This window comes from Papio anubis, chromosome 10 (genome assembly GCF_008728515.1).
Source record: "Papio anubis isolate 15944 chromosome 10, Panubis1.0, whole genome shotgun sequence".
Taxonomy (NCBI): Eukaryota; Metazoa; Chordata; class Mammalia; order Primates; family Cercopithecidae; genus Papio; species Papio anubis.
In genome coordinates this window covers 39058391-39065654 of record NC_044985.1, presented here as the reverse complement: position 1 = coordinate 39065654, position 7264 = coordinate 39058391, and the positions used below count along the sequence as shown (strand labels likewise).

Sequence of the window (7264 nt, the reverse complement as noted above, 5' to 3'; positions counted from 1 at the left end):
ATTCTTGCAAGCATCTATTGTTTCTCGACTTTTTTAATAATCAGCATTCTGACAGGCCTGAGATGGTATCTCACTGTGGTTTTGATTTGCATTTCTCTAATGATCAGTGATGTTAAGCATTTTTTCACGTATTTGTTGGTCCCATAAATGCCTTCTTTTGAGAAGTGTCTGTTCACATCCTTTGCTCACTTTTTGATGGTTTTTTTTTTTTTTTTCTTGTAAATTTGTTTAAGTTCCATGTAGATTCTGGATATTAGACATTTGTCAGATGGGTAGATTTGTTAATTTAAAAAAAAGAAAACAGCTCCTGAATTCATTGATTTTTTTAAGGGTTCTTCATGTCCTTATCTCCTTCAGTTCTGCTCTGATCTTAGTTATTTCTAGTGTTCTGCTAGCTTTTGGATTTATTTCCTTTTGCTTCTGTAGTTCTTTTTTTTTTTTTTTTTTTTTTTTTGAGACGGAGTCTCACTCTGTCGCCCAGGCTGGAGTGCAGTGGCCCCATCTCGGCTCACTACAAGCTCCGCCCCCCGGGTTCCCGCCATTCTCCTGCCTCAGCCTCCCGAGTAGCTGGGACTACAGGCGCCCGCCACCTCACCGGGCTAGTTTTTGTATTTTTTAGTAGAGACGGGGTTTCACCGTGTTAGCCAGGATGGTCTCGATCTCCTGACCTCGTGATCCGCCCATCTCGGCCTCCCAAAGTGCTGGGATTACAGGCTTGAGCCACCGCGCCCGGCTACTGTAGTTCTTTTAACTGTAATGTTACAGTGTCAACTTTACGTCTTTCTAGCTTTCTGACATGGGCATTTAGTGCTATAAATTTCCCTCTTAGCACTGCTGTAGCTGTGTCCCAGAGATTCTGGTATGTTGTCTCTTCATTCTCATTGGTTTCAAAGGATTTCTTGATTTCTGCCTTGATTTCATTATTTACCCAGGAGTCACTTAGAAGCAGGCTGTTCAATTTCCACGCAGTTATGTGGTTTTGAGTGAGTTTCCTAATCCTGAATTCTAATTCAATTGCACTCTGGTCTGAGAGACTGTTATTATTTCAGTTCTTTTGCATTTGCTGAGGAATGTTTTACCCTCAATTATGTAGTTGATTTTAGAATAAGTACCATGTAGCACTGAGAAGCATGTATATTCTGTTAATTTGGGGTGGAAATTTCTGTAGATGTCCATTAGGTCCACTTGATCCAGATCTGACTTCAAGTCCTAAATAGCCTTGTTAATTTTCTGTCTCATTGATTTGTCTAATATTGACAGTGGGGTGTTAACGTCTCCCACTATTATTGTGTGGGAGTCTAAGTCTCTTTGTATGTCTGTGAGAAATTGTTTTAGAAATCTGGGTGCTCCTGTATTGGGCGTATATATATTTAGGATGGTTAACTCTTCTTGTTGAATCAATCTCTTTACCATTACATAATGTCCTTGTCTTTTTTTTTTTTTTTTTTTTTAATCTTTCTTGGTTTAAAGTCTGTTTGTTAGAGACTAGGATTGCTACCCCTGCTTTTTTTTTCTTTCAATTTTCTTGGTAAATTTTCCTCCGTCCCATTATTTTGAAACTTTGTGTGTCTTTTTCACGTAAGATGGGGCTCCAGAATATAGCACGCCAATGGGTCTTGACCCTTTGTCCAATTTGCCAATCTGTGTCTTTTAACTGGGGACATTTAGCCCATTTACAATTAAGGTTAGTATTGTTATGTGTGAATTTCATCCTGTAATCATGATGCTAGCTGGTTATTTTGCACACTAGTGGATGGAGTTTCTTCTTAGTGTCTTTTGCCTGCATATTTTGATGTGTTTTTGCAGTGGCTGGTACTGTTTTTCCTTTTCATATTTAGTGCTTCCTTCAGAATGATGAAATGATGAAATCCATCAGCATTTGCTTGTCTGAAAAGGATTTTATTTCTCATTCGCTTATGAAGCTTAGTTTAGCTGGATATGAAATTCTGGGTTGAAAATTATTTTCTTTAAGAATGTTGACTATTGTCCCCCACTTTTTTGTGACTTGTAGAGTTTCTGCTGAGGAATGTGCTGTTAGTCTGATGAACTTCCCTTCGTAGTTAGAAGCTCCAGAAATATGGAACGCTTCACGAATTTGAGTGTCATCCTTGTCCAGGGGCCATGCTAATCTACTTGGTATCGTTCCAATTGTCGTATATGTGCTGCCAAAGTGAGCACCCCTTTCTTTTCTTGACTTTGTATTTGATATTCTCCTTTTCTCTATATCAAATGAGAAATCTGAAGTCATTCATTGAGACCATTTATCTTTTGCTATACAAATGTTAAGAGCTATTACTTTTCCTCTGAGTACTGTTTTAGCTAAATCACATAAATGTTGCTTTTTAGTGTTTTTACTTTTCAGATCTAAATAGTTTCCATTTAATCTATTGATATCCTTATTGAATGATAAATTATTGAAAATTACTTAATTTTAAAACTTTTAAATTTCCAAATATTTAAGTATTTTATTTTGCAATTGACTTCTAATTTAATTTATACATTCTGATAATAGAGTGATATTTTTCTTCTGACTGAAGACATTCTTTAACATTTCTTATAGTGTAAATCTGCTAGTGAGGAATTATTTCAGATTTCAGATGTCTGGAAATGTATGTATTTTGTCTTCATTTTTGAAATATGTTTTCAGTGGTTATAAAATTTTGGATAGATAGATTTTTTTTTCTTTCAGAACTTTGAAGATGTCTTCCCCTTGGGATAGTTAAAGTAGTGTGATAGGTAAGAGGAAAATGGTGTGGGCAGCTTTTATTCAGGATTCTCAGGTTCCTGAGTTTGCTACCTTATTTTGGGGCATAGACATTCATTCTGTTAAATGTGACAACAGGTAATATCCTGAAGCCAAATGTCATAGTGAGTTGCTCTTTTTCCTTTTTTGCAATCTTCTAAAGCCTGTGAAAATCTAAAGTTACTTCTGAATTTTCTCTGCAACTCTTTCTCACTCCACTTACGTTGGGCACCATCTTCATATGACACATCTGTTTATTTAGGTAGTGTATAACTAGTTTAACCTGGAATGAAACTCTTTGACTGTTGACTGCTCAGTATGAGTTGGAGAGGTGGAGCAGAGATGCTAAGCAATTAGAATGAATGAAGTATTATAATGTCCATGACAGTTAATTTTTAAAATATAATTTCAACTCTTATTTTTGATTCTGATGATATAAGTTCAGGTTTGTTAGATGGGCATATTGTGTGACACTGAAGTTTGGGGTACAAATATCCCCATAACTCAGATAGTAAGCATAGTACCCAATAGGTAGTTTTTCAGACTTTTTCCCCCTTCCTCCTCCCCTCCTCAAGTAACCCTCTGTCATTCCCATCTTTATGTCCATGTGTACCCAACACTTAGGTCCCACTTACAAGTGAGAACATTTGGTATTTGGTTTTCTGTTCCTGCATTAATTTGCTTAGGATAATAGCCTCCAGCTGTATCCCATGTTGCTGCAAAAGAAATTATGTCATTCTTCTTTACAGCTGCATAGTATTCTGTGGTGTATATGTACCACATTTTCTTTATCCAATCCAATGTTGATGGGAATCTAAGTTGATTCCACATCCTTGCTATTGTGATTGTGAATATCTGTGATGAAAATACAGGTGGAATAATTTAGTTTCCTTTGGGTATATACCAAGCAACGATATTGCTAGGTTGAATGATAATTCTATTTTTAATTATTTGAGAAATCTTCAAACTGTTTTCCGCAGTGGCTGGAGTAATTTACATTTCCACCAACAGTGTATAAGTATTCTGTTTTCAATGCAGCCTCACCAGCATCTTTAATTGTTTGACTTTTTAGTAATAGCCATTCTTATTGGTGTGAGATGATATCTTATTGTGGTTTTAATTGCATTTCTCTGATGATTAGTGATGTTGAACATTTTTTTCACATGTCTGTTGGCCACTTATATATTTTCTCTTGAGAAGTGTCTGCTCATGCCTTTTGTACACTTTTTAATGGGCTTATTTGTTTTTCTGCTTGTTGAATTGTTTAAATTCCTTACAGATTCTGGATGTTAGACCTTTGTTGGATGCATAGTTTTCTCCCATTCTGTAGGTTGCCTGTTTACTCTGTATATAGTTTCTCTTGCTGTGCAGAAGCTCTTGAGATTCATTAGGTCCCATTTGTCAATTTCGGTTTCTGTTGAAATTTCTTTTGAGAACTTAGTCGTAAATTCCTTCCAAAGACCAATGTCAAGAATGATATTTTCTAGGTTTTCTTGTAGGATTCTTACAGATTGAATTCTTGCATTTAAATCTTTAATCCATTTTGAGTTAATTTTTGTATAAAGTTAAAAGTGGAGATCCATTTTCATTCTACATTTGACTAGCCAGCTATCCCAGCACCATTTAATGAATAGGAAATAATTTCCCCATTGCTCATTTTTGTCAATTTTGTCAAAGACCAGATGGCTGTAAGTGTCATGGCTTTATTTCTTGGTTCTACAGCTTGTTCCATTGGTCAATGTGTCTACTTTTATATTAGTAAAGAAAAAACCTGTTTGGGTTACTGTAGCCTTATGGTATAGTTTGAAGTCAAGTAATATGATGGCTCTGGCTTTGTTATTTGTTTAGGATTACTTTGGCTATTTGAGCTCTTTTTGTTGTTGTTGTTTCCATATGAATTTTAGAATAGTTTATTCTAATTCTGTGAAAAATAATGTTGGTAATTTGATAGAGATAGTATTGAATCTGTAGATTGCTTCAGGTAGTATGCTCATTTTCATGATATTGGTTTTTTCCGTCTATGACATGGCATGTTTTTCCATTTGTTTGTGTCTTCTATGATTTCTTTCAGCAGTGTTTTGTAGTTCTACTTGTAGGATTCTTCACATCCTCAGTTAAATGTATTACTAGCTATTTTTTTCTGATTATTTTAAATGGAATTGCATTCTTGATTTGACTCCCAGCTTGAATGCTACTCATACATAGCAATGCTACTGATTTTTGTACATTAGTTTTACATCCTGAAATTTTACTGAAGTTGTTTATTAGCTCTAGGAGCCTTTTGTCTAAGTCTTTAAATTTTATGTAAAATTATGTCATGTCCATGATAGTCTTAATAGGTCTGTTTTTACTGTTTGTTCTGAAACATAAGTATAGTTTGCTTTGGTTTAAATGGATCCATTTTCTCCTGCCTAAGTTGTGGGCTATAGTTTCAGTATTATTTTTTTTTCCTTAACATTTTTATTTCTAGTATACAGAAATTCTTAAAGGTCTCTCTAACAGCATTTTTTATTAAATTTTAAAACATATTTTATATGTTTTTAGGATAACAGTATTCATACCAGTTATTAAATAGTAAAGATATAAAATAGATGTAAGAATATTAGTAAAACAAAAACTGAGTTTCCAATAGAGACTGATATTAAAAAAAGAGAGAGAAACATTTCCCCATATTTGGCCACAGAACATTGTACAGGTTTGGTACATTGTGAGGCTGGTGCAATGAATGTGGTAAGTTTAAGTCAGAGATGCCCAAGATTGGTAGAGTTGTTCAAAAAGATTAACAAGGGCTTGTAAGAGAAGAATTGCAACCATGGAACTGGTTGATCCTGGGAAGAAATGACAGTAGTGCCCCTAAAACATGGTGGTAATGTCCAGTGATGGCAAAGCCAGTTTTAGGAGCAGTGGGACCAGTAGAGGTAACAACGTAAATTAGAAGTGGTGTTCAGTGACCACATCAGAATAGGTGTGAGGTTGCTATGGGGTGATGGTGCTTGGTGAATGGTATGTTGTGAGCAGAGGCAGCTGCACTGGTTAGTAAAAATGGCATTGTTGATAACAATCATGCCAGAAGCTGAATCATAAAATCGAATAAGTAGCATGAAACAATAAACAGCATGTATTGCCAGTGACACTTTGTTCATAATGTGTGAAACACTCTCTAATCAATTCCTATTAGCATGTAGGAAGATATACCAATAAAATGTTGATTGAAATGTTGTTTTTTTTTTTTCTGTAGAACCATAGCCTTCTATCAATTTATTAATGATTTTGAATTGATTACCTGTGTCCTGGCTCAGACCTAGATTGGAAGATTCCATTTCTTTCCCCAAAGTCACCAATCCAGCTCATATAGGTTTATCAATTTTTCAATAATGTATAAATATGCACTTCAAACTTATACATTTTCTTTTTTGTCAGACAGGATCTCACTCTGCCACCCAGGCTAGAGTGCAGTTGCACAATCATGACTCACCGCAGCCTCGACCTCCCTGCCTCAAGTGATCCTCCCACCTCAGCCCCTAGGGTAGCTGGGACTACAGGTACGCATTACTATACCCAGCTAATTTTTTTGTACCGTTTGTAGAGACAGGGTTCACCATGTTGCCCAGACTGGTCTCAAACTCCTGGGATCAAGAAATTCACCTTCCTCGGCCTCCCAAAGTGCTAGGATTACAGGTGTGAGCCACTGCGTCCAACTCCACAGATTTAATTTTCATCAAGGCAATTAAATATGTGTCCTATTTATGGCTGTAATATACATATATATAGATAGAGATATAGATGTGTGTGTGTGTGTAGTTTCTTCAACTTTAAGGGAAAAAGTGATGTCTGGTACAATTGAATTCTCTAGATAAGTGTAATGCGTTCTTGTTCATTTAGGAAAATATTTGGGCAAGAACCAGTTCAAGCCCAACAGATAAAGCTATGGGAGTGTAGCAAATATTAATATTCTACTAACATCTTCTCTTGATTCCTTTATCATTTTCTTACAGTCTGGTACCCAGTGTGTTTTCTGTCCTTACTGCTAGCATCTGCATCTCTTTTTGAAGGAATGCCCTCAGGCTTCTGGAACCCACTTTTCCTACACACTGAAAGAGTCAGAAGTCCTTGGAAATGTATATCTCTTTGGGTGCCGCCACTTTTTTTATAACTAAAAGGTGCAGGAAAGTAAATTGTTTCCTCACCCCATTGATGGGTAAAATGCTGAGCTATGAATTATAATCTTCAGAGCTTCCCTGAAGTTTGAGTCTGCTACTTTTTTGGAATTTTGCTTGATTTAATACCATAATCCAGGATTTCTATGACACTTTCTGGCTCCCAGAGACACCTTTGTCCAGTTCTTCTGGACAGAAGTTGGAGTTGTCTTATTGTTTCAGTCTTCCGTGATATTGTGTGGTTCCATGTATCTTGGCCAACTTTGAGATAAAATGACAAGAGAAAATCAAAGAAAAAATAATGAGTATTCACTTCACACTCTGGACAACAGAGGTTCTATTTCCTGGTTTCTCTGGTCTCAGA

General features: G+C 36.0%; 1 non-coding gene across 1 annotated transcript; it reads right to left on the bottom strand.

Annotated features, from left to right (window-relative positions):
* Positions 1-2071: 2071 nt before the first annotated feature.
* LOC116269372 lies at positions 2072-2178 on the bottom strand. Its single transcript, XR_004176833.1, has one exon. It is a non-coding gene; the product is annotated as a U6 spliceosomal RNA (small nuclear RNA).
* Positions 2179-7264: the final 5086 nt, after the last annotated feature.